The sequence below is a fragment of the Triplophysa rosa genome, linkage group LG15 (genome assembly GCF_024868665.1).
Source record: "Triplophysa rosa linkage group LG15, Trosa_1v2, whole genome shotgun sequence".
NCBI classification, from domain to species: domain Eukaryota; kingdom Metazoa; phylum Chordata; class Actinopteri; order Cypriniformes; family Nemacheilidae; genus Triplophysa; species Triplophysa rosa.
The window spans coordinates 19,243,982-19,265,857 of NC_079904.1; the positions used below are offsets into that span (position 1 = coordinate 19,243,982).

At 43.6% G+C, this 21,876-nt stretch overlaps 1 protein-coding gene across 5 annotated transcripts in view; it reads right to left on the reverse strand.

Annotated features, from left to right (window-relative positions):
- Positions 1–1,798: 1,798 nt before the first annotated feature.
- LOC130565609 (zinc finger BED domain-containing protein 4-like) overlaps positions 1,799–21,876 on the reverse strand; it is a 50,361-nt gene continuing 30,283 nt past the window's right edge. The window contains exons 1-3 of one of the 5 annotated variants that reach the window (XR_008964394.1): positions 6,555–11,460; positions 6,021–6,121; positions 1,799–4,167 (exon numbers count right to left, since the gene is read on the reverse strand). The gene's annotated coding sequence lies outside the window, so the exon portion shown is untranslated. The other 4 variants (XR_008964393.1, XR_008964396.1, XR_008964395.1 and 1 more) reach the window with 4 other exon arrangements.

Consider the following 21,876-nt stretch of genomic DNA (forward strand, 5'->3'; position numbering starts at 1 on the left):
ATAACATTTTCTGATTTTCCAACAGAATTGCCTTTTAGGCTTAAATTTTCAGACGAGCTAAAACAATAGATGAATAAATAGAAGCTCTACTGGATCGAGATCCTTGAGTCCTTGTGGTTATCCTAGACGAACTTCTTTCGCTCACGTTGGAAGCACTGTCCATAGGTAATATTTGATTTTGTACGTCCTCGTAATCCATATCACAGTTCCGATATTCATTTGTAGTATTTGTATTATGAGATGATGAAACTGGTTCTATAGTAATAGTAGTCGTAGTTGTTTGAGTGGTATAGTGTATTTGTGATTCAACAGGATTATCCATAGTATTTGTGTCATGAACAACATAGAGTGATTGATCAGGATTTGTATAACCTTGCGTAGAACTTGATTCCGTTACTTCAACATTTCATCTCATGTCCCGTATTTCGTTCAACCACAATTCAACATCTTTCATAAAACCATCATTGTGCTTAGAAATTGAATCAAACCATTCGTTTTGCTTGTGTAACTCATCAGCTGGAAGAAAAGTAAGCACTTGTTTGTGTAAAACAGAAGCATCATCCTTAGAACTTTTCAAAGACATTAACATTGAAGACACTTGTGAGGCATTTTCATCACACTTGATGAGATTTTTCATTGACATTATCAAACTTTTCATTTGGTTCACTCTTGCTTTGCGATCCTTTTGCAATGATTCGACTTTGAGCGCCATAGCTTTAGCCATTAGCTTAGCTTCCCTTTTACCGCTTACAGCAGCATGACCAAACTCATTAGCATTCATTATTCACACAACGCAGTCTCACGCGTATCCAATGCGTATGAATCCAACAACTTTGTGAATATGTACAACAGCACGGTTCATATCAAACATGCATTTTATCCAACAATTAAAACTGAAAAAATATATAATAACTTCACTTACATGCTAAATTATAACTTAAATGTCACGTTACGATGTTACTGTGACCGTTACGTTCAACAGAAAGTGAGCATCCACTCTACTCTCCCTACTTCCTTACTATCCAACACCCAAAATGGCCATTAAATACACCTACACCAGAGACAGGTCGTGACGTTTACAAAATAAAAGACATTCTGGCGCATACACTGTTTATCATTGCTCTTACTCTAGTGCTACACTAACTGATCATTATGTAATTGATTTACGATTAAAACAAAAAGGTGATTTTCGTAGATCTAATGGGTATTGGAAATGTAATGCTGACTTGTTAAAGGAACACTCCAGTTTTTGGGAAATAGGCTCATTCTCCAACACCCCCCCCCCCATCTATTCAGCCGATCTCCGGGTCTGGCACTTTTAGCATAGCTTAGCATAGATCATTGAATCCAATTAGACCAGTAGCATCGCGTTCAAAAATGATTTAAAACTTGACTCTTCTGTACTTATATCGTGTGCTAAGACCGGCGGAAAATGAAAAGTTGCGATTTTCAAGTATATACACAAGTATATACCTACGACCCATCACCCTTTTAAATACTGATTATAAACTATTTACTGGAGCACTTGCGGAAAGATTAAAAGTGGGTCTGCCTCAAATAATTAGTGAGACAAAATCTGGGTTCCTTAAGGGTAGGTTAAAACATAATATTCACCTGGTACTCGACATTTTAGAAAATTTAACTTATTAATTAACACTTAATTATTTTGATAATCGATTAGTTGGACGATTCTTTTTTTGATTAATCAGATGAAAAGTTTGACAAAGCCAACATACTGTTTATTCTGTCCCAGATGCATGTTTCATCTACGCAAAACCGACAGATAGCTAACAGGAGTAAGAAAATGTCAGACGAAGAAGTAATGTTGAGAGCTTTTACTGTGTTTACTTATGTTCTTTCCTCTCCTTTCTCTTTTTTGTAAAACTGAAACATACAAAGATTACAAATGTCTTGTTACAGAATGTTCCCAAATAAACATGAATGAATTCACACTGTTTACAATGTCAGTTAATTGTCATCATTACAAAATAGTTCCTTTAAATTCAATTTACGAATTACAAGGTTAACACTTTACAATAACAGTACATGAGTAATCATGTACTAATACCTAAATTAATAATCACTTTAAAGTTAAGCCATGTACTAATCAAGAACCAAGCATGACTATGTCATGAGTCATATGAATTCCTGCATGAATAACAGCTGCCGTAATTACACGTTAGTACATGTTTGTTAATTAATGTAATTAGCATTTTGGGATGAAATCAGACATGCTCTGAAGATAAAATGAATTAAAAGGGCACAGTGTTTTGTTTGTTTGTGATGTACTGTAAAATGGTTTATACATTTACAACCTGCAGCTTTGGCACAAACATCATCCAATGGCAGTGGATTTCTTGCCATTGTTTTTTAATCTATAGTGATGCATTGGTAATTAGAAGCTATACTTTTATCTTGTTCTCTTTTGAGTGATTCTACTGCTATTGTTAAAAGTGAATTATCTACAATAAGGTGTTCATTAAACCAGTGGTTTTCAATCCTAATCATTTGAGACCCACCACTCTGCACTCACTCATTTTCTGTCTCACTTATCTGACATACTTCTCTCTGTTCTGGAGCTCTTATTTAATGAACTGATAATCTGAATCAGGTGTGGTAAACAAAGGAGACATACAACATGTGCAGAACAGAGGGTCCCAATGACCAGGACTAAAAACCACTGCATTTAACAGACAAAACTTTCCAAATTAAAACCAGTTTAAGGCTACAGATGATGCTTATTGGTGTGGTTGTTTTGTGGACTGGTCTACAGTCTTTTTATCAGACTGCACAGACAGACGTTTCCGTCATGTGTTTTTGCTCTTCTTTTCGGCCATTACTGTCCCCTCAAAATGTCTGCTTATTTACCTCTGCAGTCTGCACCTCTTCTCTTCCACTCGTTCACTTACCACCAAAAAGCATCAAATAATATGATTAAGATGACCTGAATATTTACGTAACATGTGTAACTGCACGTTTTAATGATGTCACCTAGTCATGACATAAATTCATATTATTCAATATATGAGTAGTTACTGATGAGTTAGTAATAATGTGCCCCCCAAGTAAAGTCATGACATAAATTCATATTAATCTATGAGTACTTACTGGTGAGTTAGTATTTGTGTCATTATGTCTTGACAGGAAAATGCACTTAAATCTTTAAATCTATACTCCAATTTACATCCAACACAGTGTTTATTTTGGAACAGCAGAATACTTTTGATAATTATTACTTAATTATTAAGATTTATCAGCACAGAATTTAGAAGGTAAAATCACATTGTATTTAAAGTAAGGCATCAGAACACCTTAAATCAAGATGCTGAATCTGTAATTTACTTAACATAAAACAAAATAGATTTTAATACATTACCGAACAATGCGGAAATAAAACCACTATTTAAAACTGTGCTGAAGAACACTGGAGTGATGCTTACAAACACTTAAACATTTATTTAACCTTATAAGCTTGTTCAACAAACATTTTCAGACTTGTGACAATAATTTCTCACTTCTTTGATATATCAAGAAGGGCACTGCTCTCTTAAACATCAGAACACCTTAAATCAATTGCTAAAGTAAATCTGTATTTTACTTAACATAAAACGCAACAGATTCAAATATAATACCGTACAATGTGAAAATAAAATCAAGATGTAAAAATGTGTTCGATGAACACTGTAGTGATGTTAACAAACACTTAAACATTTATTAACCTTATAAACTTCTTTAAAGGAATATTTCACCCATGAATGGTCCCCTTTGACTTTCCATGGTAGGAATAATAATTACTATGTTCAAGTTCAAATGGGGACCATTTTGGGTGAACTATTCCTTTTACAAACATTTCAGACTTGTAACTAGAATATCTCACTTCTTTGATATATCCAGTAGGGCACTGCTTTCTTTTAAACTCTTAATAACACCCACATTTGGCTGAACCAGGCACCTTGCAAGACAAAGATCCGAAAACTTTTGAATGCTTTCTCCATTTTTAAAGGTTGCTCTCAAACCTTTGTACTCCTCAGGATTAGCAGTTGCCAATTCTGCAATTGGAGCTTGGATGACAATTGTATTTCGGTCCACTTTCATTTTGTTGTAAGCCTCCTTTTACGAGCTGTAAAACACTGTGGTACCGCTTGATGGAGTCTTCGGGGGTTCTTACTGGGAGGAAAGAAGAAAAGTGTGATGTAGCATGAAAGTAAGTAAATAATATTAATAATGAGATTTTTTTTCCAGACTCTGGGACCCTGATTTCCAAAGGAAATGCAAAATTTACTTTCATCAGAGAACATAACTTTGGACCACTCAGCAGCAGTCCACTCCTTTTTGTCTTTAGCCCAGGCGAGACGCTTCTGATGCTTCCTGCTGCTGACCAACTTTATGGAGATGCAGATTTCATTTTCCAACAGGACTTGGCACCTGCACACAGTGCCAAAGCTACCAGTACCTGGTTTAAGGACCATGGTATCCCTGTTCTTAAATGGCCAGCAAACTCGCCTGACCTTAACCCCATAGAAAATCTATGGGGTATTGTGAAGAGGAAGATGCGATATGCCAGACCCAACAATGCAGAAGAGCTGAAGGCCACTATCAGAGCAACCTGGGCTCTCATAACACCCGAGCAGTGCCACAGACTGATCGACTCCATGCCACGCCGCATTGCTGCAGTAATTCAGGCAAAAGGAGCCCCAACTAAGTATTGAGTGCTGTACATGCTCATACTTTTCATGTTCATACTTTTCAGTTGGCCAAGATTTCTAAAAACCCTTTCTTTGTATTGGTCTTAAGTAATATTCTAATTTTCTGAGATACTGAATTTGGGATTTTCATTAGTTGTCAGTTATAATCATCAAATTAAAAGAAATAAACATTTGAAATATATCAGTCTGTGTGTAATGAATGAATATAATATACAAGTTTCACTTTTTGAATGGAATTAGTGAAATAAATAAACTTTTTGATGATATTCTAATTATATGACCAGCACCTGTATATATATATATATATATATATATGAATACCAGAATTATGTGATATTTGGGTTATATGCAATGCAACCAACATAATTCTGTTAACATGTTAAACAGGTTGCATAGCTTCCAGTTTGTTACATAATTGTTTGGTTTTCAGATATTCTTCAACAGGGATGTAACAATATTATGGATATCGTGTTATAGCAATAGTAAAATTTTATAAATATTATTGTTGTCTTATGACTGTATGAAACAATAGGTCTTCCGGGCTTAACAAAGAAAGTTAGAAAAAATAATAGATGTTAAATTTGTCAAAGTCCATCTGGTGCAGTTATTTTATTTTATAAAAATGTTTTTTTTAAGTCATTTGACCCATCTATTATAATTCATACCTCTAAGCAACAGTTATGATTAGAGGATAAAAAGGGCATACTAATGGCACGTTTCCAAGTCATAATCTGTCATTTTAAATATAGCAATAAATACCGTACCGTGGACTTTATACCGAGGTATACAATGTGTACAGTGAGATTTTGTTACATCCCTAACATATCTTTCTTTGTGTGCAGCAGAACATATTTACAGTATTTACTTGCAACACATTTACAGCAGACACTTAAAAAACAATAACAAGTAAAAAATATTTTGTAAGTTTCTGTACTTTATTTGTGTATTTTTAGTTTGAAGAACTTTTACTCCACTACACTCCATGACATAAAATTTTATATTTTACTCCACTAAATTTAATTAAAAAATGTTGTTCTTCATCTTTTAAAGTGAAGTAGAGTACTTTTGACAGTACTTTTAATACATTTAACATCAAGAATAAATTATTAATCCAATAAGAGTATGAAATACTTATTTTTAACTTTACTCGAGTTTACTGAAGTACTTGATTTGTGTACTTCATGCACCACTGGAATTGATTTGGAACAATTTGAGGGTGAGAAAATTATGACAGAAATGTCATTTTTGGGTTAACGATCAAATTAACTAAAAATTTCTGGATGAACTATACCTTCTAATAGAACATAAACATACCTCTCCGGAAATCAACCTTCATTTTCTTGGATTTCTTCTTGTTTTTATGCTTTTTTTTCCCCGTTTCTTCTTTTTTGCTCTAGGTTCAGAATCTGATGAATCTGAGGATTCAGAGGAATCAGAAGATTCATCACTGGACTCATTTTTCTGTGATGCAGCAATTGTGCGTGCCTATCCAGGTGAATTAACAGCTTCACGCCTCAGATTAAGTGCTTTGACAAAGAACAAAAAAAATATATTAAGAAAAAAACTTCAGGTAAAGACTTTACATAATTTTTATCCATGTTTAATGTAGCAATGTTTTATAAACGGGGTGGCCTTAATGGTCAACATCCTTCTTAGACCAAATGCAAAATATTTAAACAACCAGTCTGTAATATGGTGGGTAAAACAGTGCTACCCCAATGTCTCACTGATTACGGTTAAGCAATAAAGCCACTCTCAAGAGTCCATGGCATTTCCTGTACAATTTAAGTAATTATAATAAAAAATTGACTAGCACTGTTAACGCAGGTCCATGGCTCTATTACATACCATCCTCCAGTCTTGAAAATTTCTGTCATCTGTCAGAGAGTCAGCTTTTTCCTCAAGATGAAGAATCTTCTGCTTCTGAATCTCAATTTGCATCTTTGCTTTGTCAAGAGCAATCTGTAAGGTTGGTGCACCTTATAAAAAGAAAACAAAAATATCGTCGCTGTCGCCGCCTCCTATGTCCAAATTTGGTCAATTTCATATTTTTTCACAAATCGATGCTATTGGTCAGTCCCCATGTGGGTCTGTTATTTTTACAAATTATTAACCAATCTAAAGTGTTGAAAATAGCTTGAGCGCAAATCTCTTAACTCCATTGGACACTTCAACTGTCTGAGAAGTCTCGTAACTCCACCTCTTCTTCACTCCGCGGGAGCTTCTCGGCATTACGTCTCCTGATTGAAAGTTTTTTAGACAATAACGAGTGAAAATAGTTAGGTTAGATACATTTGAGTAGGTCTGTTTTGTTAAAAATCGATAGCGGTAATGCTTCGGTGTAGAAGGAAGTCCGTGAGCCACGAAGGTAAGTTTGCGAGCAGATTCGGCTAATTTCCGCCTATTAGACAGCCTAGTCAGCTCATCATTTTTTGTATTACATCACTTATAGTTCCCTTTCTGTCGGTCTCTCGACGTTGTGTCGAACTGACAGATGGGGTTCGTCCCTGAGAGCCAATCGCTTCCGACTTCTTAGAAAAGGCCAATGAAAATTGGCGAATGAAATTTGCATGCCGGACTCCGCCCCCGGATATCCCCGTATAAAAGGGAGACGGCGTGCCTCATTCATTCACCTTTTGTTCTTTGGAGCCTTCGCTCATGATCAACAGACTTCGCTACAAGACTGCCGGCTCTACGACGTGGTGCAGCGGACTGTCCCTTCCTGCAGCGACTTCCCCTGGGCGTCTCGGCGGTTCCAGAAGTGTTCGAGTTTTTTTCTCTAAAAGAGCAAATTTCTCCAGCGTGGCATGTCCCGCTGTTCTCTTGGGTGCAACACACTCATCGAGGAGGGGGACGGACACGATGTCTGCTTCCAGTACGCTGGGGCAGATGTTGTGGATACGTCCTGCCCGCACTGCGGGCGGCTGACGATTCAGACGTTGCGTCACGGGTGGCTGTGTTCCCACGGGACTCAGCCACCACCTTGTCTGCTTCCCGTTCCGTGACGGCAGGACTACGGCCCTGCCGCCCGCTACGGCGAGCAGCGAGGGTGATATGAGGATTACTGTGAGCGCTAATCCGTCAGCCACTGGCTCGCGGACCGTTCGCACCTCGCCTTGCTCGTCTGACCGTTCCCCATAAGACGGTCCACCGTCTTATTCCTCAATCACGTATCGGACACGGTACGTGATGATGAGATGTCTGTTGCAGCATCGGAGGGTGACTTACTGGCATCAGACTCCGACGATTCCTTGAAGCTCCCTCCCTCGGGGGGTCGAGATCAGGAAGAAGCGGATGTCGAAATGTCAGCCATGCTTTCCCGGGCCGCCGGCATTGGGTTGCGGTGCACCGCACTGCCTCTCCCAACGCTCGCGGCTGGATACACGGTACATCGGGCTTGAGAGCGGCTCCAAGCCGCACTCGCCCTCAGTGCCGTGTTCCCCCGGAAGTGCATGAGGAACCTAGTACGACCTGGAACGCCCCCTTCGGCGTGTACACGTCAACTAGTTCCATCACCCTTTCTTCCCTCGATGGTGGGGCAGCTAGAGGATACGTCGATGTCCCCCCGGGGCTCGACCTAAACTCCCGTCCAAAGCACGTAGGCTTTTCGGCATCAGAGGTGTCGAGAGCTTACTCTGCTGCGGACCGAGCTGTCCCCTCTCTCCATGCTATGGCCTTCCTGCAGGCCAATGCACAGAGAGAGCTCCACGAGGGTAAGACCGACCCAGCGCTTATGCAGGAATTCTGCGGCTTTACCGACCTCGCTCTCGGGCGAACAAGGTGGTCGGGCGATGTCCACACTTGTGGTCCAGGAGAGACACTTCTGGCTGAACCTTGCACAGGTGAGTAACTCTGAGAAAGTCCGCTTTCTCGATGCACCCATCTCGCAAGGGGGGGCTGTTTGGTGATACTGTCGAGTTCGACAGTTAGGGAGCAGACAGAGGATATCACGTATGTCCTCCCCAGCCGTGACTCGACCGCCTTCTGGCCGCCAAGATCCCGTGCACCGTCTGCTTCCCAGCAGCCCTGGTCCTCTTCGAGACATCGAAGAGGAGACCACCACCCCATCAGCAGCCGCGGTGAAAGCCAATGGTGGCCCTCATGGGAAGACCCCAGGGAGTTCGAGAATACCTTTCTAAAAGTTTTCTCCCTCTCTGGGCGTTTATCACAGCCGCTCTCACCCTCTACACAACGGTGTTAGGCAACTCGAAGTTGCGTCACGGCGAGACCCAATGTCGAGGATAATCAGCAGCCTAAGCACTCTCAATCGACGGTGCTTTGTGCCACATCATCGTCTGGGTATTATCACAGCCGCTCTCACCCTCTACATGACGGTGTTCGGCAACTCGACGTTGCGGCAAGACTCAATGTCGAGGATAATCATCAGCCTAAGCACTCTCATTCGATGGTGCGTTGTGCTACATCATCGCCAGGCAGGTAAAACTGCAGAGCCGATCTCCTCTCCGGGGATCCCCCCCACGGCGAGGGATCCGCACTGCCAGCCATCGAACCACCCCTAGGAGGTCGATGAAGCAGAACATACCCCTAGCCTCCCTGTCTCGGTCCCTGGGAGCTTGACAAGAGCTTCCCAAACCGTCACGGTGACTACGGGATACGGTCTGTCTCGGCTACGCGATCCAACTCCCTAGACGCCCGCCCAAGTTTCGGGGCATCCTCTTAACCTCAGCAGAGGCAAGGATGCCCAGTGCTTAGGGCCGAGGTCGCCACCCCTCTGGTGAGGAAGCGATCGTGCTCGTCCCTCTAGCCGAGATGTTCAACGGGTTTTACAGCCCGTACTTCATCGTCCCCAAAAGAGCGGGGGTCGCTAGATCTGTGTACCCTGAACAGGCACCTACTCAAGCTGCCGTTCAGGATGCTCACGCAGAAGCGCATCCTGGCATCTATCAGATGTCAAGATGGATTCATGGCAATCGACCTGAAGGACGCTTACTCTCATGTCTCAATTCTCCCTCGTCATCGCCCGTTCCTACGGTTCGCTTTCGAGGGTCAGGCATATTAGTACAGAGTCCTCCCCTTCAGTATGTCCCTGTCCCCACGAGTCTTCACGAAGATCGTGGAAGCCGCCCTCACTCCCCTCAGGGAGAGTGGTGTGCGGCTACTAAACTATCATGACGACTGGCTCATTTGACACACTTGTGAGATCTGTTATGGGTCGACAATCTGTTATGGCGAGACGCGTCAGGGTCGACAGACGCCTCCCTGCAGGGTTGGGGTGCCGTGTGCAATGGGCACGCAGTGTCGGGGCGATGGACGGGCCCCCGCCTGCGCAGGCATATCAAATGCCTAGAGTTGTTGGATGTGCTACCCGCACTGAAGGGGTTACAACCTCTCGTGCAGAGCCCGAAGTTCCCACCACTCCCCCGAGACACCAGGTGGTGAACTTACAGGTGCTCCCCACCGGGGAGGAAGACCCAACCCCTTCCGTGTTGTGTCCAGTACGCGCATTGCGCCTCTGCTTGGACCACACGCAGAGCCGCAGTAGCTCTGAGCAGCTCTTTGTCTGTTTTGGAGATCAGCAGGGAGGGCTGTCTCAAACAGAGATTGACACAATGGATCATGGACGCCGTCACTATGGCGTACCTGTCCTAGTTCGCCTACGCCCACTGGGTGAGAGCTCTCTCCACACGGAGTACAGCCTCCTCGTGGGCACTGGCTCGAGGCGCCTCTCTGGCGGACATCTGCAGAGCTGCGGGTTGGGCTACCCATCACCTTCGCGGGGTCCTACAGCCTTCGCGTAAAACCGGTCGGCGAGTCTTGCGGGCATCAGGCAAGACCGGCGACCGGTAGGGTGTACGCCTATGACAGTACCTGACCCTAGGGGGTCAGCGTACTACTAGCCTCCCTTCTTCCCCCACTGGGTGAAGAACAGGCACTCCATCCATCACTAGCAAGCACCTCCTGTGGGCGGGCTGGGCAGAGCAGCCCTGCCCCTTAGGCCGGGTATCACCTGAGTTATTCGCAACATAGCTCTAACCGGACCTAGTGCTACCAGACGTTGCAACCCCCCAGCAGGGCGGTTCCGTCTGATGTATCCTGCAACCCCCCAGCAGGGCGGTTCCGTCTGATGTATTCTCATGCTGGTTCCCACCCTGGTAACCCATGACCTCCTTAGGTGGACCTCCACCTCGCGGTTAACTCCTTCAGTCCGCACTTTCTTCCCCTTCGGTGAGAGTTCTCCCCCATCGGTGAGACCATGTTGGTATCTCCACTAGTCTCCTCCCTGTGGTAGGAAGTGGTCTCTGTAGCGCATCCCCCGCTTGAGGAAGTAGTGCTTACCCAGTGGCCTTACGGTTCCGGGCGGCTTCTCGCTGTTAGAGAAACAAGACCGCCGCCTGTGAGGCCGAAGGTAGGGGCCTTCCCACCTTTCAAGAAAGCTCTGGGACCCCCTACCTACCCACTGGTAGGTCACAATTTCGAGGTAGCGTCACGGCTGACACGCCCAGGCCAGTCACCATCGCTCCGTTGAGATTGTGACAGGGCACAGTGTTATGGCGTTTTCCATTGGAACCCCATCTGTCGGTTCGACACAACGTCGAGAGACCGACAGAAAGGGAACGTCTCGGTTACGTTTGTAACCTCGGTTCCCTGATGGAGGGAACGAGACATTGTGTCCTCTTGCCACAACACGTGCTGTCCACTGCAGCAGTCGTGAGAGGTCTCAGGCTCCTCAGAACTAAGATGAATGAATGAGGCACGCCATCTCCCTTTTATATCCGGATATCCGGGGGCGGAGTCCGGCATGCAAATTTCATTCACCAATTTTCATTGGCCTTTTCTAAGAAGTCGGAAGTGATTGGATCTCAAGGACGAACCCCATCTGTCGGTTCGACACAACGTATCGTTCCCTCCATCAGGGAACCGAGGTTACAAACGTAACCGAGATGTTATGTGAGCCTATCTCTGCAAGCCTGTGAGAAAACACGCCGTTCAGATTTCGCTCGCTTTCTGACGTAGGTAGTCGTTCTTATTATAATATTACCGCCCCCTTTTCTGAACGTATCCACCCATGGCGCTGCCGCCATTTTTGTTTTCGCAAGCGACATATGTGAATTAGTTCCGACACCATGGCAAAAGTAAGCAAAGCAGAGCAAAGCAGAGCAAAGCATGCTAAGTGTTCTGTTGTTGGCTGCACAGAGCAGCACAGAACACTGTTCCCAGCCTGACAGGAGAGCAATGGATTTATTTTGTTTTCAATGAAAATCCACCAGACTGAACGAGGCAAAGCTGCAAATAAAGACATTGTAAGTACCGTTATTTTTTAAGACGTCAGGGACCCGTGGCAACTTAAAAGTAGGTAAAACGTCATTGTGAAACGTTTGTCTGTTCACGCAAAGAAAGCAATGTGTATGGCTTGTAAACACGCAACGGGATTGTCCTGTGTAACGTTACTTATTACAAACAGCATTTCTCATGCGCTTTATGTGACCCTTCTTTTGTCGATGGAAGCACAGGCTCTAAGCCCTGGCTGAGTTTTCTGTGAAAAGGGGGAGGAGACTAGCAGCTCATTTGCACTTATAGAGACACACACCAAAACAGAGCGTTTCTCCTCACATGCACCTCTCACGTCCTGTGAGGCAGAAAGCGGGAGGTCATGAGGGGCGGATTTACTCTCTGAAAAGAAAGCTATCCACGAGGGCAGAGAAGAGAGACTCATGCTCTCGCAGTGAGGGCATTCAGTCTCCTTGAATGTGTCCTCAGCGTGGGTCTGCCCCAAGCATGAGACGCATTCGCAGTGACCGTCAGCGGCGTGTAGCAATACCCCTCACGAGTGATAGGGACGGCGCGGTATTTGAAACAACGCCGCAGGAAATTTGCTTGAAATTCTCTATTTTAGAACGCCGGATGACGGCAGGGAAAGACCGGTGCTACTGGAGACTGCAAAAACGCTTGAGCAGCGGGGTCCTATTCGCTGTGAAGGCTTTTTGCGACTGCGAAGCAATCAGTCTCGAGTAGCGAAGGCAGAATCGTCGCTGAAGGAGAAGAGATCTGAGGACACTGCGGCTATGTATCTGCTTATATAACCATAGGCCCCGCCCAGTTTGGCGGGGTCCATCGCCATAGGTCCGTGCAGCTTCGCTTCCATTGGTTCAAAGTTTTACTTTGCACTAACCAATGGCCGTGCAGTATTCACTGCGTTATTAAAAGCTTCAGTCATCGGAGAAAAATGAGTTTTCCCATAGCGTTCTCCTACGCAGTACGAGTGAAGTATCGATAGGGAACTGATGATGATTGGCTTAGGCAAAGTAAATTTTCATCTTTTGCCAACCAGAGGCAGACTACCCACAAACAAAGTAGCACAGAGTACACCAATGCATAGGAGTCAGAGAGCAATGGCAAGAGCAACAAGTTGCAAATGTAGCTTTCGCAAACTGGATATATGAGCACTACTTTCCCTTCGTTGTGGTGAAACACAAGAAACGTGTATGTAACGTGCAACTTTTTACCAGGAAGAAAGAGGCTCCACGTCGGTGGCAAGTAATTCTATGAAGCACCTCACATTGTTTACATTTTTTAAATGGTCTTCAAACCACACATTTTCAAGTGTTTTCCAAATGCTGCCTATCCACACCGAAACGTGCTGAAAACGTATACATCCATGCTGCGCAGTAAAACACGTTACAGCCTGTGTGGGAGTTTATTTACTTTCTGCCTTTATGTCACGGCAATGTGAAGCAGAGCACAGAGACTTTTTAAATGAATGGAATGAGGCAGGGATGCTGCTGCGGGTAATTCAAAACTATAACATTCCCAAAGCGAAAGTGAAACTATCCTCGCGCTCCGCTGTCAAACAATAATTGCGAGTAATTAAATATTCCGTCTCCTAAAATGCAATCTAAAGTATGCAAGAACTAACATTCAGCTATCTGTCAAGAAACAGGTGGAGAAGAACCCAATTGCAGGCAGCGGGGATGAAGGGGTTAACAAAGACTTTATTTGACAAATGATAAAACACAAAACAGGGCCCACATGGGTGTAAAATAGTAACAAAGGATAAACAGGGACAACGACTAACTGAACACTAGACTAACAAACAAAAGACATGAACTAAACTCAACACTTACTATGATGTGACTGGGGGATCCACAACAGGAACACAAGCATGAGGAGTCGGTAGGCACAACATGAACACAACAGCTCACGCAGCAAACACAATGACCGACACAGGACTATATGAAGGGGAGAAAATCAAGAAGGGACAGGTGCAGGGCATGAACTAATTAACAATGTAACTAAGGAGACGAAAGGGAACAGAGACACGACACCGGAGAGAGAGAGAATATGGAAGGCCAAAACTTCCGCTCCTCAAGGTAACTAACAGGACAAGACAGACTGTGACAAAGACAAGAACCAACAACACATGGTGAACAAGATCAAGGGCAGACAAAAGTGCATAATCATGGGGTCGGGGTGACATAATAAAAATAACAAACAAGGGAGGGGGGAGGGGGAACAACAAAGTCCACAGGGGGAACAGTCTTTGTCCCTGGGGACTTAACAGGGGAAGTCCTGGGGGGAACTGCCGACTGGAATGTCGGCCGGACAAGGCTGGGGACCGGCTGAGTCGCCGGCTGTAAGGCCGGCTGGAAGACCGGCTGGAATGCCGGCTGAATCACCGGCTGGAAGGCCGGCTGAATCACCGGCAGACTCCCCAGCTGGAAGGCCAGGAGTGACGCCGGCTGGATCTCCGGCTGCACCGGGCTGGATGCCAGCTGGACTGCTGGCTGAATCACCGGTTGGACTGCCGGCTGAATCACTGGCTGGACTGCCAGACTGGACACTGGACGGGATGCCGGCTGAACCGGACTGGACGCCGGCTGAATCACCGGCTGCATTGGACTGGATACCGGCTGCACCGGCTGGGATGTCGGCTGTACCGGACTGGTTGCCGGCTGCACCGGACTGGACGCCGGCTGGATCACCGGCTGGGACGCCGGCTGCTGCACCGGCTGGGACGCCCCATGCTGCCCACCGTTGCCTCTTCTTCTTCAGCCGAGCCACCCGTCTGGTGGTCGGCTGTAGGAAGGAGGTGAAGGGCACGGCAGGCTCGGGGTTGGAGGCCTCTGTCAATGTTGTCCAGATATGGCCACTTTGTAAGGTACTCCTTTGTAATGATGTTAGCTGGGCTTATCGGCCTTCGGCTTTGTGTGTAGACCTTCAGAAGCTTATGAAAGTCTTTACCAGTGAGACTTGAAACTTCTAAGTTGTCTACAATGTAGCTTGAGACTGTAGCTTTGGGACTCATGGTGAGCAATGAGATATTTGTCCTCCGTCCATTAAGATTCAATTTTCTCATCAAACTTTCTGAGCAAAATGTGGAAGTACTGCCTGTATCTAAAAAGGCATACGTTTGAAAAACCTTATTGCCCATGCTAGATTTTATCCGTACTGGAAGAATAGGTAGAATGCCACTGCTATTTCCGGCCCCTATATGGTTACATGCCTACGCAGAAACAAGTGTGTCGTTTGTTGTTGGTGCAATGGATTCTTCATAATGAACATGTGTTAACAGCCTTGTCAACCTTTTCTTTGAAATGTATGTGCATGACACTGGGATGCAGTTTTTGGCATGTCTTGCAAGTGTGACGGGCAGAGAAACAAGACAGGCAGAGAACTTCGATATAAGGCCCCGAAGGGTGATTTATTGAAAGGCTTTGTACGGTGAACAGTGAGAGAATCATGGGGAATTAACTGTCTGTTCAGGTGGTGAGATCTCGTTGTGAATCCGCCGGGGGTGTGAGTAGAAGTGTTCTTGGTGAGTAGTGGGGTGTACCTGCCGATCGTTAGCCACTGGCCTCTGAAAAAGGAGAAAGATCAACACGTTAGTCATCAGGCAACTAGCGGAGAACAAGTTCAGCCTTCCTTCTTCCTCTTCTGTTTATATGTGGTGAGCTTGATGGGGAGCAGGTGCCAACGATCGGCAGGTGCTGCGGCTTGATTGCGCCGTTTCCTTGGCGACGCTGATTTGCCATTGGCCGACTCGCCACACAAGTTAAACGCTTTGTACATTCTTTGCTTCTGTGACGAGTACGAAGGCAACCAAAACAAATTGCTTTATCTTTCAGAATATTTTTATTTTATTTTTCAGACCTGACTTGACAAAAGACCTGACAAAATCTGACTTTTTATCTGAAGATAATATAAGCAATCCTCTTTGCTATCAGTCTGCCTTTCCACGCATAGCTGGAAAGCTTTCATAAATAAATTGAATTTCAAAGGGTCCCCGTCTTAAACAGTCATTTCTTGTGGGGGAAGATGATTAGCCTTATGTTGCTGAATCAATAATTCTGTTATTTGTTGTTGGCTTTGTATAAGTGGTGTTGGCATTAAACTGGAATGATTTACATTAGAGACTTGTCTATTTGAGCCAGATGTTGAAGGTTGTACATGATGTAATAAGGTTCCATTTAGAGCATCTTGTTGACCGGACAAGCGCCCGGGGAGCAAGTAGGGGTAGGGTGCCTTGCTCAAGCGCACCTCAGTCGTTACCCGCCGGCCCTGGGAATCAAACTGGCAAGTCACGAGTCCGACTCTCTAACCATTAGGCCACGACTGCCCCTTGTAAACACATGTAAACACATTTCAAACAATTCTGTGGTATTCTGCAGATTTTTTCCAAATTTTTTCCTTAATTTCAAGTCCTGTATGTTCCGTATGACCCTGCTTATAAGGGAAAACAACTTGTAAGAAAAACATTGAGCAAAACCTATGAGAGGGAAGATTTACACACAACAGGATAACAAAGTATTTTTTATTAAAAAATGTAAGTTCATGTTATATGCCTCTTAAAAAAATTATTTGGCGCCTGCTTTTTTCCCTTATGGGAGCCAATGGCTCCTGTTAGATTTAATTTCTGCATAAATAAATACAAGCCCACAAAATCCAGAATTGTGAAGTTGTTAAGATCACTATACATTGCTGGCTATACAGTAGGAGGGTAGGAGGAAGGGATGCCTTCGGGCTATTCATGGGAGGAGGGGATTCCTTCTAAGCTAATGTGGGAATATTTTTCAGATAAAAGTATGATTTAAATATCAATATAATCAATAAGTGTTTTCTTTCATTAAATCATTAAGCTATGTGCTTTTGTCATGTGCTTGCTATTGTGGGAATATTTTTCAGATAAAAGTATGATTTAAATATCAATATAATCAATAAGTGTTTTCTTTCATTAAATCATTAAGCTGTGTGATTTTGTCGTGTGCTTGCTATCTTACTCAGTAAAATAGTTACTGTGGCAAATGGGGGTTGGAGCCATAAATTATCTAGATCAACACACACACACACACAAAGAGTGTTTTTCACATAAAATGTTATGAATCAATCCACTGCATATGTTTTAAGTATAATCATGAGTTGTGATGTGTTTTAATGAATCATAGGATTAAGAAACAACGCTACATAATTAAAAGTATTAGATGATTAAGTGTTTTCTTTTTACTAAAAGAATGTTAAGAATGTTGGTATGTTGTCCGGCCACAGGGAACTGTTTCTAGGAGACCGCTCCCCAAAAAGAAACTGTCCTGGAGAACATTCCTCAGGACTGGCGATTGACCACAGGATATACGTTTTGAAATGTTATTTTACAGGAACTAAGAAAAAGGACTTCACGGTGATTGGTGGAAACGGAGCAGCACTCCATAAAAGGCAGAGGAGGAGTCAGAAGATACGAGCGACGTCACATACTTTATAAATATGGGTGTTTTTGAATATTTTGGGGTTGTTGGCTTTTTATGGAGTGAGGAGATCGTCTGACAACCCAAAGCTTTGTTACCTTTTTACATCAGATAATAAAACTTCTGTTTAATTTTAGAGAACGTCTCTGTGCAAATTTTTGAGCATGCAGGACTGCCTTTAAAGTCCAACACTAAACATTATTTGTCCGAACTGCTATACCTTATTTGGTCATTCTGTGAACCCCTGGACATATGAAACCTGCCAGATGTCTTTTGGCACCGTATATAAAGACTTGTAGTTTCTAGAATAAATGAGTTCAAAAGCTTGATGCCTCTCTGTGTCTTGTTTTTTGTTGAAGAATTCTTTCACAACATACAACCTATTTCTGATTTGATTTTACTGGTGATCCAAAACACAGAAAGAAACTTAGTGTTCGTAAGGAACCAGAAATTTAACAAGTGGGGGCTTCGTCCTCTTTACTCATCAGTAATCCGGGGAAATTTTGATAATTCTGTGTATTTGAAGACCGCGCTAGACTGAAAGACGTCTACGGGTTCCAGCAGTATCACACAGGTAAGAGGTTTTTTATATATAACCTTCCTGTGATATACTGTTGATGGCAGTTTCCGCACGTTTGTGATGGGATTCTGCAGTTACGTGTGACACTCTGTGACGTTAACCGAGGGCCAGGTTTCGTCCTTTGAAGGCGAGAGGCACATGACGCATGAGTATTTTGATATATTGACTTTATTACAAACTTGTAATAAGTAACGAAAAAAAAAGGAGTTGGAATTTGTGGGGGAAGTTTTCGTCTTTTACTTTTCTTTTCTAACATTTGCTTTGTTCTTTCGTTGAGTATGGGACAAGAAATATCTAGACCACTACCAGCTGAAAAGCCGGTAGATTTTATGTTCAGAAATAACAAGGGTTATTGGACACAACCATTTGTTGATAATTTGGCTGGATGGTCTGAAAGCGCCGGACCGTAAAGTGACAAATATCACAGATTCGGTTCTTTTAAGAAAGATCATATGGAGTTAATGAAATCCATGGTTAAAGCTGGATGGGGTAATGCCCAGTGGGATTATAAATATACAGGTGCTGGTCATATAATTAGAATATCATCAAAAAATTGATTTATTTCACTAATTCCATTCAAAAAGTGAAACTTGTATATTATATTCATTAACTACACACAGACTGATATATTTCAAATGTTTATTTCTTTTAATTTGATGATTATAACTGGCAGCTAATGAAAATCACAAATTCAGTATCTCAGAAAATTAGAATATTACTTAAGACCAATACAAAGAAAGGATTTTTAGAAATCTTGGCCAACTGAAAAGTATGAACATGAAAAGTATGAGCATGTACAGCACTCAATACTTAGTTGGGGCTCCTTTTGCCTGAATTACTGCAGCAATGCGGCGTGGCATGGAGTCGATCAGTCTGTGGCACTGCTCAGGTGTTATGAGAGGCCAGGTTGCTCTGATAGTGGCCTTCAGCTCTTCTGCATTGTTGGGTCTGGCATATCGCATCTTCCTCTTCACAATACCCCATAGATTTTCTATGGGGTTAAGGTCAGGCGAGTTTACTGGCCAATTAAGAACAGGGATACCATGGTCCTTAAACCAGGTACTGGTAGCTTTGGCACTGTGTGCAGGTGCCAAGTCCTGTTGGAAAATGAAATCTGCATCTCCATAAAGTTGGTCAGCAGCAGGAAGCATGAAGTGCTCTAAAACTTCCTGGTATACGGCTGCGTTGACCTTGGACCTCAGAAAACACAGTGGACCAACACCAGCAGATGACATGGCACCCCAAACCATCACTGACTGTGGAAACTTTACACTGGACCTCAAGCAACGTGGATTCTGTGCCTCTCCTCTCTTCCTCCAGACTCTGGGACCCTGATTTCCAAAGGAAATGCAAAATTTACTTTCATCAGAGAACATAACTTTGGACCACTCAGCAGCAGTCCAGTCCTTTTTGTCTTTAGCCCAGGCGAGACGCTTCTGATGCTTCCTGCTGCTGACCAACTTTATGGAGATGCAGATTTCATTTTCCAACAGGACTTGGCACCTGCACACAGTGCCAAAGCTACCAGTACCTGGTTTAAGGACCATGGTATCCCTGTTCTTAATTGGCCAGCAAACTCGCCTGACCTTAACCCCATAGAAAATCTATGGGGTATTGTGAAGAGGAAGATGCGATATGCCAGACCCAACAATGCAGAAGAGCTGAAGGCCACTATCAGAGCAACCTGGGCTCTCATAACACCTGAGCAGTGCCACAGACTGATCGACTCCATGCCACGCCGCATTGCTGCAGTAATTCAGGCAAAAGGAGCCCCAACTAAGTATTGAGTGCTGTACATGCTCATACTTTTCATGTTCATACTTTTCAGTTGGCCAAGATTTCTAAAAATCCTTTCTTTGTATTGGTCTTAAGTAATATTCTAATTTTCTGAGATACTGAATTTGGGATTTTCATTAGTTGTCAGTTATAATCATCAAATTAAAAGAAATAAACATTTGAAATATATCAGTCTGTGTGTAATGAATGAATATAATATACAAGTTTCACTTTTTGAATGGAATTAGTGAAATAAATCAACTTTTTGATGATATTCTAATTATATGACCAGCACCTGTATGTGCGAATCGTATGAAATTTGGCAAAAAATGAAAAAAATATGGAACCAAGGTCCCGAGCAAAATATTGATCGATGCGCCGTCAACTGTAAAGACACCTCCACCTTATGATACAACCGTAATTTCTGTCCAAACTCATGCTCAGACCAGCTCAAAGTTGTATCCCTCATTGCTTTCTTTTTCCTTTTGTGCACAACCCCCTCCCCATCCCGAGGTAAACAAAGAAACTTTACACGCTGCAGCTCAGCCCTCAATGGCTTGGGTCCAAGAAGGTCCTAGAATTATCCTTAAACCGGCAACAATGACAATCGACACTGGTGCTACATGTTCATCTATTTCAGCAAAATTGATCACACAGAAGCCTGTGTACATGAAGCAATATCCATGGTCACCTGAAAAGGTTGAGGGTATTCAACCGGTAATTGATAATTTTTTTAAACAAGGGGTTATTGTCCCCACTCACTCACCTTACAATACACCAATCAATCCCATCAGGAAAGCTGATGGAACAAGTTGGCGTTTGACACAAGACTTGAGGGCTATCAATTCATTAATAATTCCTCTGGCCCCGATTGTGCCTGATGTTCCAACTATTCTAAATTCAATACCACACAATCACACCCACTTCACGGTGGTGGATTTGTGCGCAGCTTTCTTTTCTATCCCCGTCCATGCAGATATTCAGCCATTGTTTGCATTTACATTTAAAGGTGCGCAGCTAACCTGGACATGCCTTGCTCAGGGTTTTGTTGACAGCCCATCCGTCTTCTCCGCTGCAGTTAAAAGTGTATTGGACACAATAACTGACCTGCCGTCCACGGTATGTGTCCTACAGTATACTGATGACATTTTAATCTCCGCTGAAACTGAGGCTGACTGTTTGCAGGCCTCAATTGTTGTCTGCAATGTGTTTGCGACCGCTGGATTTAAAGCCTCAAATGACAAACTGCAGTGGGTGCAACCCAAAGTCCATTACCTGGGCCACATCATTTCACCGGGCCTGAAGGCCATTTCAGCTGAGAGGGTGCAGCTGATAAAGACTATGCGTACTCCAGCAACTGTGATACAGCTACAAAGTTTTTTGGGGTTGGTGAACTATTGCCGTGCATGGATACCTGACTGTGCGAATCATGAAAAAGGCCTACGATGTCTCATTCAACATGGTATGGGTCCGAGGGACTCGTTGAACTAGACTTCTGAAGCGGAAGAACATTTTGATGCATTGAAGATTGCTATCATGTGCGCTCCTGCATTGGGGCTACCAGACTATTCAAGGCCGTTTCACTTGTATGCGGGGGAGGCTATGGGTGTTGCAATGGGCGTTTTGACCCAACAGCATGGTGGCAAACCACGCCCTGTTTCTTATTTGTCCAAACAATTAGACCCGATAGTCCATGGTATGCCTGCATGCCTTCGTGCTGTGGCTGTGGCGGCGGAGATGGTATGAATGGCTGAGAAAATTGTTTTATCACATCCTTTGATTTTATACACCACTCACCAAGTGGGTGTTATTTTGCATAATTTGAAGACACAGCACATGACGGCCCAAATGAAGTCTGGCTATGAAGCAACGCTGCTAGCCACAGAAAATGTAACCATAAAGCCCACTTCGGTTTCTAGCCCAGCAATTCAGTCGCTGTATGGCTTATCCACATTGATAACTGAAACTGTACCTCATGATTGCATGAATGATATTGAGTGGTCCACTTCGGCCAGGGTCAATCTGAAAGATATGCCCCTGGATGGGGGGAGCACTTATATATCGATGGCTCTTGTTCAAGACCGTCTGATGGAGTGTATCTGTGTGGATATGCCATTGT